Genomic DNA, 14358 nt, shown 5'->3' on the forward strand with positions numbered 1-14358 from the left:
TTCCATAAGAATATTTCTCCAGACGGAGTACACCTCTCACGCGAATCACGAGCACACATAGCTAATAAACTAATTAACACTATCAAGTACCATAGGAGGTTGTGGCGAGAAGGCCATACATGAAGTGTGTATATATCTCTCTTATTTTAATATATAATATAAGAACCAAATAAAATATTGCACCATACTATTTCCTGCACAATATTGTATCATATAATTAACGGCCAACTCTTATGTATGGGGTAGGACAACATTAGTCTACAACTGAACTAAGTAATGGTCAGCCTAACCTAATCCAATTATTTATTTTGATCCAGTGTAAGGGTGAGATTACACTTGCTAAGGATTGAACTGAATATTGTACAACCTAGTAAGTATTTAACTATTTTGCAGACCCCCCCCCCCTAGAGGGGTGGGATTTATTATCAACATGAGTTGTGTTATATATTTAATTTCTTATATTATTGCAATATTACCATATTTTGTTTCATCTTTGAGTGTTACAAAGTATCTCTACTCCATCTGAAGGTGATAATTGATGAGCTAGCCTAGGAGCATCCTGTAGTGATACTAAGTACCACTCAAATCTTTGTATATACCTTATTTAACATTTGTGTGCTACCTCTACATAAGGTAGGATATCGTAGCCTAGTAGAGAAAAACTAAATACTAGGCTACTGCCCACAGTACTTGTTCAGCTTCTATGGGCAAGTACCCAAGGTACATAACCAACAATAGTACAAGTCCTACAAAACTTAAACAAACAGCTGATATGGCTACTCCAGAAAAGATGAACAGATTCTTGATACGCCTTAAGCCACCTGACATGACTACTCAATTAATGTAAGAAATTGTCACAATAGACTCCAGTTGATTATAACCTGCTGGAAATAGCTCTAAGAGGAGCTGATGACAAATTCGATCAAGAAAAAGGAATGATCGGGTCGTACATAGGTGTACTTAATGCCATTAATACTGACCTTGAGGAAACGGAGCAAATCATGGCAGAATTAGCCATGTATGAGGATGACAAGAAAATTCAGTCTTTTACTCAACTTACTAAGTGCTCATAAAGTGACACCTAACGCTAGTGTCTCAATCCAGTGCAGCCCAGAGGCACAATTACTCCTTCTGGACTTGCCAACCTTTGCTGGACTGGATGAAGCAAATTGGGACACCTTATGGATGTCCTTTAACATAAATGTTCAGACAAAAATATCCATATCAAAGATGACAAAGTTCATATACCTTCAAAGCCTCCTCAAAGGGAATGCTAAGAAGGTTATAGCTAATCGGTCCCTTGATGAGGACACCTATGATATCACTAAACAGTTGTTGAAAGACAATTACTACAACAAAGAATTAAGTATAGCTAATCTTTTTTATTAGTTTACGGATTTAAACCCTCCTAGCCATCGTCCAGACTCTCTTCAAGATTTTAGGTTAGAGGTGGAGTCCTTGTGAAAGGCCTTAGCACCAAAGTAAATGTGTAGGCTTCCGAATGGTCACTAAATGTGTTCACCCAGAGGAAACTTCCTCGGGATGTTTTAGCAGAAATCTGCTCCCATTATAAAACTGATATCCTATCCCTTGATGAGATTTTTGAGGGATTGAGAATAACTGTTAACCGGCTGGAAGCTCATGTCAGAATAAAATCTGACACTAACAGGTCACCCATGGATAATTCAGTGAAACCAAAGAGTACAACAAATAAAACTATTAAGTCTAAACCATCTACATCCACTCCAAGGTGAAAAAAAACAGCAGTGTAGGTATGTACACAGCGAGTCCCTCCAAACCTACAGTCACTGTGCCACCCAAGGCAGTGACTCCTAAAACTACTGTAGGATGGAGAGACTGTTCTGTCAAAATGAACATTCGTTATACCACTGCCAAAACTACCCTCATCATACTTGCAGAATCAAGCGTCTTAAAGAGTTGCATAAATGCACCAGATGCTTAAAATCACATGTCTCCAGTACCTGTGCAACTCAACTATGCACTTGCAATAGGTGCCATAAGGGTCAACACCATACCGTGCTGTGCGGGGACACTAGACCTAGGTCGCCCAAACCCCCAGGTGGAAGAAGAAACTTCTGCCATAGTACAGTACTGTAAAGTACGACAGGATGTAAACGTATCAACAACACAGTCCAACAATAACGCGACTTTACCCACTGCTCAACTACACATAACAAATAAAAGGTCCAAGATCATCACTCGTGGTTTATTTGATCAAGGATCTCAAAAAAACGTTTGACACAAAGAAGGTGGCAGATTTCTTAAAACTTAAACCGATACCTCAATTAAAATTAAACATCTCAGGGTTCCTGACCAACATAGGACCCCAAGACTATAAAACAGCAAGACCACAAGTACAACCTTGGTGGCTATACCCTACCAGTACAGGCCAAAGTGGTAGATATAATCCTATTTGACCTATATGATCATGGTCTAGGGAACACAGCCAAACTCCTTCACAGGAAAGGAATCAAGTTGGCTGACAACAAAATTACGTCTGACTACCTCACCGATATTGGAATATCTGTAGGTGTGGACTATTATTATAAGTTCATCGCTGGAAGTACTAAATAGCAGGGAATGAACCTGCTATTGTCTGCAGGAGGCAATTTGCTCACTGTCCCAGTATAGAGTCAAAGTCAGCCCGCACCTGTAGACAACAAACAAGCGAGTCCAGGGATGGTTGCGTGACTAGGCGTAGAGCAGTAACCACTTAAATTCAAAGACATGTCTGAGAATGAGCTTGATCCCCCTGTACACAAATTATGGTATCTAGCCACCTTAGGCATTGTCCCTGAACAACCCATTCCAGATAATACATGGATGTATAAACAGTACCTAGACTCAGCCATTTCAATACTAGGTCAGGCTACCATGGAAGTTGTACTATCAGCTACTTCCAGTGAATCACTTCATGACACTAAACCAATGAAACTCTCAGGTGTTGCACTTAAATAGACAACATGATAACCTAAAATTATACCATGAAATAATCCAACAACTCGATCATAAATTCAATGAAGTTGTAACAAATTATAACCCTAAGGAGGGACACTATTTACATCATGCCGTACAAAAAGATTATTACACCTATAGGGATCGTGTTTAACTGTAGTGATAAAGCAAAACAAAATAGTCTCGTTGAATGACTGCCCTCAGAGAGGTCCCAGCCTAACACAGAGGCTATACGATGTCCTGTTAAGGTTTTGTATGTGCTGTTAAGGTTTCGTATCGGGACTTATGCATACTCCCGGATGGAGCCGGTCGGCCGAGCGGACAGCACGCTGGACTTGTGATCCTGTGGTCCTGGGTTCGATCCCAGGCTCCGGCGAGAAACAATAGGCAGAGTTTCTTTCATCTTATGCCCCTGTTACCTAGCAGTAAAATAGGTACCTGACTGTTAGTCAGCTGTCACGGGCTGCTTCCTGGGGGTGGAGGCCTGGTCGAGGACCGGGCCGCGGGGACACTAAAACCCCGAAATCATCTCAAGATAACCTCAAGAAGATACACGGCTTGACATAAGCAAGGCATTCCTTAGGGTAGGTCTCCAAGAAGAAGACCGTAATTACACAAAGTTCCTTTGGATCAAGGACTCTAGAGATCCACACAGTGAAATAATCACATACCGATTTGCATCAGTTTTGTTAAGGGCTAATTCTTCACTTTTTCTGCTACAAACAACCTTAAATATGCATTTGAAGACGTCTAATAGTCCAAATAACACTGAAATAAGCAATAACCTGTATGTAGATACTTTCCAAGGAACTACCAGAAGTGAAGAAAAACTGCTAAACATATATCATGAAGCTAATCGAGAGTTGTTGGGAGCAAATATGCCTCTACAGTCGTGGGCCTCCAATAATCCTAAATTAAATCAACTAATTGAAGCCGAATTTCCCGACTACAAGGTACCTCAGAAGTTAAAGGTACTGGGTGTCAAATGGGATACAACTTTGGATGAGTTGACTATTAAGTCGATGGAACCAAATACCACCAACTTAGCTATGAGAAAACTAATATCACAAGTTAGTAAACCGTTTGACCATTTAGGACTAGTAAGTCCTATCAATAAAGGATAAACTACTTATGCAGGAATGCTGGCAGAATAAAATAGGTCACTACCAAATACCTTACTAGAAAAATCATAACAGTTAACAACAGATCGAAGTATCCTAAACAGCCTTAAGTTTCCCCATAATACTATAAAAACTGATCAACCAATAAAGCTGCATGTGTTCTGTGATGCCTTAGGAAAGGTGTATGGCACTGTAGCCCATTTAGCAAAAAATGAGCAGGCAGCACTACTCACATCCAAAACTAGGGTGGCACCATTAAAGAAACGGTCATTGCCACAATTAGAATTAACTACCCTACTGCTAGGAGTTATATTGAATTATTGACTGACCAAAACATTAAATAACCTCCACTTTACAGAAACAGTGGTATGGTCAGATAATGAGACATTCTTACAGTGGGGGAGAAATTATAATAACAAAACTCCCTACATAAGTAATCGCGTTAGGGAAATACGAGAATTGTCAGCAGGGTACAAACTAAGATATGTAACTACCAAAGAAAATCCAGCTGACTACCTTTCCAGAGAACTGACGTTAAGGCAATTAGCCAAAACCGAGATGTGAGATGTGGTTTAACGGACCTCAGTGACTAATCAGTGACCAATGGCCTAAACAAAAGCCACAAGTCATTGTGACTAATGTCACTGTTCCCACTGAGACACCAGAACCACCTCAGACTCTGGCAATTGATCCTACTCAGTACTCTGAATTAAGTAAATTGCTAGGTGTAACACAGGTAATATTTTATGTCCTATACAGAATGGGAATGAAACACCAATTTCCTAGTCCCTTAAAATATTGGGGCAAGCGAGCCCAGATAGAAACATCCTGGATGGATTTTGAAAATGTTCCTAAAAACTTGAAAATGATCTGGATTGACCTAGACAGTAACAATATACTAAGGTGAAGAGGATGCTTGGAATTTGCTAATATAGACTTGGATGTAAAGAATCCAATGTTACTCCCCGATCATCACATCATCAGCCGGCTAATTGGGTTACACATACACAAGTAAGGCACTTTACATGGTGGGGTACTAAATACCCTCACCGATATAAGACAAAAATTATGGCTCTCTCAAGATCATCAGACTGTAAAATCTATAATAAAGTTCTGTGTAATCTGCCGGAGGTATGACACTCAGGAGTGTCCTTATCCAGGATCTCCACCACTCTCTAGAGAACGAGTTGTCCACATTCGTTCCTTTGAGACCACTGGGGTAGACTACACAGGAGCACTAACCCTCACAGGCACCAAGAACAAAGTTCCTGTGAAGGTATATATCTGCCTATTTACCTGTGCCACAAGGAGAGTACACCTAGAAGTGACTCTTACCCTGAGTGCTGAAGCATTCATACAGGCTTTCCACAGGTTTGCTGCCCATCGATCCTGTCCCAAGTTAATAATTTCAGATAATGGATCCAACTTGGTGGCAGGGGAGGCATGTCTGCGAGAAATTTGGTATCGCCCAGAGGTACATATGTCCCGAAACAAAGGCAGTGCCACTGGAAGTTTATACCTCCCAGAGCACTGTGGCATGGAGGCTTCTATAAACGGATGATAGGCTCGATAAAATGCTGTCTTAGAAAAGCCTTAGACCATCCAATAATTAATTTACAAACCGTTGTCACGGAAATAAAACCTTGAGTCAACAACAGACCAGACTTACCTCTCTGGTGAAATCTCACAAAGTGAACCACTAAGTCCATCCCAGTGATGTATTGGGGGACTTCTTAGCCCTCTATTGGCTTTCAGGGACGAGGGGTCAGAAGATCCTTCATATGTCAGAGGGAGTTACTTAGTTCAGAGGTTCAAACACCTGTCACAAGTGATAGGTCAGTGAAATGACATTTGGACTCGAAAATATCTAACTGCTCTGAGAGAAAGTAGCCTCTACAACAAAATTAACCTAAACCAGGGTGATACTGTTCTGGTGGACAGTGATGGACAATGCTTAGAGTGGCCTATAGGTAGAATAGTTTCTGTTCTTCCAGACAACCAGGGGTATCTTGAGAATAGTGAAAGTCAAGTGCTGAGGCACCACTACTCTTACAGTTTAGATAAACTAGTTCCTCTGGAGGTAGCAGGAAAAGAAGTCACTCAAAGACTAAACACACTTGCAACTCCAGAAACGACACACGTCCGGAAAGGGCAGCAGCACAACAGTGCAAAATTAAAATTAAAGAATTATAATTCTGAATAAATTCAGTAATACCTGAGTTAGCAGGACAGTGAAATCGCTTCCCGCTAAACACACACTGAAACTACAACGTTGGTACAACGTTCGAACAAATTTTAACACTTCCTAACCAGTTATAACAACCAAAATAGCAAGTTGTAACAACGTTCTAATACGTCATAAACACGTTAAGCCAAGATGTAACAACTTTATTACAAGTTGTAACAAGCGGAAAATAGAGACAGTTTCGATTTGTGTTTCCTGGTTAGAGGTTTCCAGTACCTGCAACTCTATTACAGGACATCCGTACTGTAGAAACAGACGCACAGTAATATTATGTTAGTAGCAATATTATGTTAGTAACAATATTATGTTACTAACATAATATTAAATTTATAATGTTGAGGAGAAGTATCAGTGTTCAAGTTCAAGTATGTTTACTGAGACAAGAAAAAATACATCTCAAAGGGATAGAGTAGCTTAGGCTATCAGTGTATGTCATTCCTAAACATAATATATATATATATATATATATATATATATATATATATATATATATATATTTATATATATATATATATATATATATATATATATATATATATATATATATATATATATATATATATATGTCGTACCTAGTAGCCAGAACGCACTTTTTGGCCTACTATGCAAGGCCCGATTTGCCTAATAAGCCAAGTTTTCCTGAATTAATATATTTTCTCTAATTTTTTTCTTATGAAATGATAAAGCTACCCATTTCATTATGTATGAGGTCAATTTTTTTTATTGCAGTTAAAATTAACGTAGATATATGACCGAACCTAACCAACCCTACCTAACCTAACCTAACCTATCTTTATAGGTTAGGTTAGGTTAGGTAGCCGAAAAAGTTAGGTTAGGTTAGGCTAGGTAGGTTAGGTAGACGAAAAACAATTAATTCATGAAAACTTGGCTTATTAGGCAAATCGGGCCTTGCATATTAGGCTGAGAAGTGCGTTCTGGCTACTAGGTACGACATATATATATATATATATATATATATATATATATATATATATATATATATATATATATATATATATATATATATATATATATATATATATATTTATATATTTATATATATATATATATATATATATATATATATATATATATATATATTATGTATAATATATATATATATATAATATATATATATATATATATATATATATATATATATATATATATATATATATATATATATATATATATATATATATATATATATATATATATACAACTTTAGAACACTTTCACACCAGGAGACTCGAACCCTAGCCAGCACAGAAGCCTTCCAGCAACTGGCATAACAGGTATGCCTTTAACTCACTGCAAATAAATACTCCGAAATTACCATCTCTTTTAAGGGTCTGAGCGGTGGTGCAGTGGGTTAAAGGCATACCTGTTATGCCAGTTGCTGGAAGGCTTCTGTGCTGGCTAGGGTTCGAGTTTCCTGGTGGGAAAGTATTCTAAAGTTGTATAACTTCACTCTCGTGTTTAGGAGAGTTGTGCGTATATATATATATATATATATATATATATATATATATATATATATATATATATATATATATATATATATATATATATATATATATATATATGTATATATATATATATATGTATATATATATATATATATATATATATATATATATATATATATATATATATATATATATACATATACAGTTTTTTGAAGGAACTGGGGTCCAAGCTAATTGAAACAACTAGAGACCCTAGAGCTGCCAGTTTTCTCTTTCAGCGCCTTAGTGTGGCGATCCAGAGAGGAAATGCTCACTGCATCCATGGCTCCTGCCCGCCATCTGAGGAGCTGGAGGAGCTGTACAACTTGTGACAAGTAGTCTTGTACCTCGCATGTAACCAATGTTGTAACCCTTTTTGTGCAATGAAATTTTAAATAAAGTTAGATATATATACACACACACTAAAAGAATAGGGGCGGTAGGGGAAGAAAATATCAAAGTGTTCAGTGAGGATCCACAAGGTTTTCTCTGAGTACTCGTTATTTTCTTCTCCGAGGCTATGGGTCCCTACACTTGCACCAGAGGTGGTACCCCTTTTAGGTTAAAAAAAAAAAAAAATATATATATATATATATATATATATATATATATATATATATATATATATATATATATATATATATATACATATATATATATATATATATATATATATATATATATATATATATATATATATATATATATATATATATATATATATATATATATATATAGGGAAGGGAGTACCACCTCTAGCTGGAAGAAGGGGGACCCATAGCCTCGGAGGAAACCACGCATAACGCATTAGAGGGAATGTTTAGATCCCCTCCAATACAGTTTCTGTGTGCTTTTCTCCTACCACCCCCTTCCTTGAATATTTTTTGTGCTTTATTATGCATTTGATGGTTACAAGATATACATGGGTTGATACAAAAATAATAATGCAAAAAGGTGCTTAAAGGTTATGGATCTCTTGAAGAACACAACAATGGGAAACATTGATGAATGTCACAGACGGGTTCGATCATTGTTGCAAGTCAAACACTTCTTCGAATTCCTCTGAAGTTGGACTAGTGCCCAAGACGCAACAGGCATTTCCCCTCTGAATCGCAACACTGAGGCGCTGGAACAAGAAACTTTTTGCTCTCTGGTCTTTTGTAGCGCTGATCAATTTGTCCCCCAATTCCTTCAGGAACTTCAATGCACATTTTCCCCACGAACCGAGGGTCTCCGAGCCGATCGGAACAAAGCTGTAGCAATGTGCTAGACCTCTGTATTTAATAATTTAAATATAAATTGTGCTAGACCTCTGTATTTAATAATTTAATATATATATATATATATATATATATATATATATATATATATATATATATATATATATATATATATATATATATATATATATATATATATGTCGTACCTAGTAGCCAGAACGCACTTCTCAGCCTACTATGCAAGGCCCGATTTGCCTAATAAGCCAAGTTTTCCTGAATTTATATATTTTTTAATATTTTTTTCTTATGAAATGATAAAGCTATCCATTTCATTACGTATGAGTTAATTTTTTTTAAATTTGAGTTAAAACTAACGTAGATATATGACCGAACCTAACCAACCCTACCTAACCTAACCTAACCTATCTTTATAGGTTAGGTTAGGTTATGTAGCCGAAAAAGTTAGGTTAGGTTAGGTTAGGTAAGTTAGGTAGTCGAAAAACAGTTAATTCATGAAAACTTGGCTTATTAGGCAAATCGGGCTTTGCATAGTAGGCTGATAAGTGCGTTCTGGCTACTAGGTACGACATATATATAAATAACTGAAAACTCACACCCCAGAAGTGACTCGAACCCATACTGCCAGGAGTACTCTGCATCTGGCGTACAGGACACCTTAACCACTCGACCAACACGACCGGACAAAAGAGGATGGTAGCCGAGGCAAATTCCCCATCCGCCCGCCGGCACTCTGATGGTAATCTTGAGCATGGTATTTTATTAAATCACCTCATTCTTTGGGGCACACGTAAGGAACACAAATGCGAACAAGCCTGAACGGTCTCCAGGACTATATATGCAACTGAAAACTCACACCCCAGAAGTGATTCGAACCCATACTGCCAGGAGCACTCTGCATCTGGCATACAGGACACCTTAACCGCTCGACCAACACGACCGGACAAAAGAGGATGGTTATCTTGAGATAATTTCGAGGCTTTTTAGTGTCCCCGCGGCCCAGTCCTCGACCAGACCTCCACCCCCAGGAAGCAGCCCGTGATAGCTGACTAACACCCAGGTACCCATTTTATTGCTAGGTAACAGGGGCATAGGGTGAAAAAAACTCTACCCATTGTTTCTCACCGGCGCCTGGGATCGATCCCAGGACCACAGGATCACAAGTCCAGCGTGCTGTTCGCTCGGCCGACCAGCTCCCTCCGAGGTGGCCGAGGCTAATTCCCCATCCCCCTGCAGACACTCTGATGGTAATCTTGGGCATGGTATTTTATCAAATCACCTTATTCTTTGTGCCGCACATGAGGCACACAAATGCGAACAAGCCTGAACGGTCTCCAGGCATATATGTAACTGAAAACTCACACCCCAGAAGTGACTCGAACCCATACTGCCAGGAGCACTCTGCATCTGGCGTGCAGGACACCTTAACCACTCGACCAACACGACCGGACAAAACAGGATGGTAGCCGAGGCTAATTCCCCATCTTCCTACCGGCACTCTGATGGTAATCTTGGGCATGGTATTTTATCAAATCATCTCTTTCTTTGGGGCACACGTGAGGAATACAAATGCGAATAAGCCTGAACGGTCTCCAGGCATATATGCAACTGAAAACTCACACCCCAAAAGTGACTGGAACCCATACTGCCAGGAGCACTCTGCATATATGCCTTTCAGTTGCATATATGCCTGGAGACCGTTCAGGCTTGTTCGCATTTGTGTTCCTCATGTGTGCCCCAAAGAATGAGGTGCTTTGATAAAATACCATGCCCAAGATTACCATCAGAGTGCAGATATGAGGACATAAGAATGGAAGTAACTGCAGAAGACCTATTGACCCATACTTCCTCTTGCTGCTTCCATATTGGTTTGGGGTTTTGAAGTGGGTAGAATATAGTTGTGCATTAGTTGGCTGTTCATTGCTGGTGTTGACTTTTTGATGTGCTGGTCCTTGCTGATGTCCAGTCTCCTGCTATCGCTGCATTTTTCGATGATTTCTGTGTTGCTTGCTAAGATTTCTCTGGTTATGGTCTGGTTGTGAGAGGAGATTATATGTTCCTTGATGAAGCCCTGTTGTTTATGCATAGTTATTCGCCTAGAAAGAGACGTTGTTGTCTTGCATATACACTGAGTTCTTTGGTCTTTTGGGAGTTTTATGAGCTGTGGAAAAGAAGTTCCTGTAAAATAGTTTAATAGGGGGTATAAGTGTTATGTTAGTTGACTCTTCAGAGGTTGCATGGCGTTTTACCTTTCTTTTTATGATGTCTTCAACAAAACCATTAGAGAAGCCATTGTTGACTAGGCCATACCCTAGAGTTCTTCATCGACTTGCTTCCATCCTGAGCTGTGGCTGAGAGCCTGGTCGACGTAAGCATTGACAACACTCCTCTTGTACCTGTCTGGTCAGTCACTATTGGCAGTGAGGCACATTCCTATGTTTGTTTCCTTAGTGTAGACTGCAGTGTGGAAGCCTCCGTTCCTTTCCGTGACTGTTACATCTAGAAAAGGCAGCTTCCCATCATTTTCCATCTCGTATGTGAAACTCAACACAGAATTCTGCTCGAATGCCTTCTTCAGCTCCTGCACATGTCTGACATCAGGTACCTGCATAAAAATGTCATCAAAATACCTGCAGTATATGGCGGGTTTCAAGTCCATGTCAACTAAGACACTCTGCTCGATGATACCCATGTAGAAGTCTGCAAACTGGACACCTAGGGAAGAACCCATGGAGACCCCATCTACGTGATTATACATGTGCTCATCTGGGCTCAAGAAGGGTGCCTCTTTAGTGCAGGCTTGGAGCAGCTTCCTCAGTATGTTTTCTGGTATGTCAAGAAAAGTGCTAGCCAGATCACGATACACTCTGTCCGCTATCATCCCGATTGTTTCATCCACAGGTACATTGGTAAACAGTGATTCTACATCCAACAAGGCTCTTATCCCTGTGGCCCGTGCTCCCCGCAGTAAATCAACAAATTTCTTTGGAGACTTCAGTCTGAAAGCAAAGGGTACATATGGGGGTCAGCAAGCAGTTGAGTCGCTTAGCCAGTCTTTATGTGGGTGTGGGTATCTGGCTGATGATTGGCCGAAGTGGGTTTGCAGGCTTGTGGGTCTTGACATTCTCATACGCAAACCAGGTTTGATTCCCCAATAACCTTTGGCAGGTGGAGTCCTGATTTCTTGGCGTTCACAGTTTCAATCAATCTGTTTACCTTCGTTTTCAATTTGGCTGTAGTGTCCTTCGTTATACTTTGGAATTTAGTTTGGTCAGAGAGTATGAGGTTCATTTTTGCCAGATATTCGTCTTCTTTTAAGAATAAGATATATTGGCGACTTGTCACCTCTCCTGACGCCTCCATCTCCTTATTCTAAACTCCAGTTATGTGTATTTTTTTTTTTAGTTGTAATAAGATTTTTAATAAATTTTCACACAATGCACAAACAGACAGGCTTTACAAACATTAAATTTTGTTTAATGTGATATATATTTGAACCAATTAAAAATTAAAAATTAAAAGTAATGAATTTTTTTTTTATTAATATTTTGAAAGATTGAATAAAATCATGAAATTTAAAGAACTTTATATCTTTTTCCAATAAGAATAAACAAATATTTTTAATAATTTTTTGTTTAATAAGCTGCAAGACATTATGAAAAAGTACAAATAATTGCGTTAAATGTTTATTTTGTCGTGTTTAAATGGTTCTTACAGTAAGAACATTTATGCTACAATATATAACTTGTGAAGAAATATAATTCTGGAAACAAGTTTACGAGTAAAGTGGGAATTCCCTTCTTACAGTTCAATCAGTACTTAGTTTCCACCTGTGCCCCCTTTTCCGTTGTTTTTATGTATATATAGAAGAGTTCTTACATTCTTGTAAAGCTACTAGCACACATAGGATTTCAGGAAAGTCCTTAATCCTATTTTTTCCTGGAATACGACCCGTCAAATCGTTTAATAACTAGATACCCATTCACTTCTGGATGAACACAGGCGTACTGTTAAGGACTGGCGCCTAGTCAATCCCCCCCGACCAGGATAAGAACCCAGGCTAAATCACTCGCGAAGCGCCGGGCGAGTGTCTTACAACTGCGCCATGGAACTGCAAGTTTAACCCATTTCGTGTTTTCGTGATCAACCCAATCGAAATTGCCTATCCTTGTGTGTTCATGTCTTTCTTGATTCTCCTATCTTACAGGGACCTGAGGTTCAATTACATTAATGCTTCCTTGTAACTCATACCTCTACGCTCTGGGGCCTGTCTAGTTACATACATCTGGGCTTAAGTTTAGTTTGTGCTTGACGAAACACAGACTATAAGCTGGAATCGAATATTCCAGGATTAGCCTGATATATTTTATATATTACAACGTGATTAATTCATACAGATTTCTAAAGACAATTTCTGTGATGGCTTACTAAGCATAAACAAGAAATAATATCAATCTGATGTTGACTTTGAGAGACAGGTTTGTCGTGAACAGATTTCTCTCTGCCTAATTCTAGCAGGATTTCTTCTCCAGGTTGGTACCTTGCATCTGCTCTCCAATTCCAAACATGCAGTTTCATTACTTGGCACTTACTTGAGCTCATCTCAAGAAAGTACCATGAAATATGCAACAAAGCGTTATTCTTCGTTCAATGCCACTAATTCATTAATAGCATTACTCCAATGTTATATAAATAAATAAATAAATAAATGTTTATTTAGGTAAGGTACATACATAAAGAGATTTTACAAAGTTTGTTGGGTTAATAGATAGAGCTAGTACATACAATGCCTAAAGCCACTATTACGCAAAGCGTTTCGGGCAGGAGGTTCTTAATATCGTTCCAGTAACATTTTCAACATTATGCATTTTGATTTCCTTTTAACTTCGTCCCTCATAAACTAAGCGCATCAAGCTTCCCGTTCTTTAAAACTATCTCTACTTCCAGTTTCTCCTGTTTCTCATTCATTCCCCTTCATACTCTACCGAGGCTGAGCACTGCGGGCCTCAGGTCCCAGGCCATTTTTGCCTTCAGTTGAAGAGGTTTGTGAGTGTGCTACACTACCGTGTAGAGCGGGGTCCCCACAACGGCACTCCCGTCACAAGACTCAAGCATTTCATTTCACCTGATGCCTTTGTTCACCTAGCAGTCAATGGCTATCTAAGAATTAGTCAACAACTGGGGTTGCATTCTGGGGTTAGTAATAAGCGTAAGGGGACCTCATTAACCCTAGCAGGCTTTGTGTCCCTGAAAGCGTTGAAACTGTCGAA

The 14358-nt window shown here is 38.8% G+C and overlaps 1 pseudogene; it reads right to left on the reverse strand.

Annotated features, from left to right (window-relative positions):
* The window catches only part of LOC138353543 (sodium-coupled monocarboxylate transporter 1-like), a 176358-nt pseudogene that overhangs the window by 105171 nt on the left and 56829 nt on the right, over positions 1 to 14358 (reverse strand).

Source organism: Procambarus clarkii, chromosome 58 (assembly GCF_040958095.1).
Source record: "Procambarus clarkii isolate CNS0578487 chromosome 58, FALCON_Pclarkii_2.0, whole genome shotgun sequence".
Taxonomy (NCBI): domain Eukaryota; kingdom Metazoa; phylum Arthropoda; class Malacostraca; order Decapoda; family Cambaridae; genus Procambarus; species Procambarus clarkii.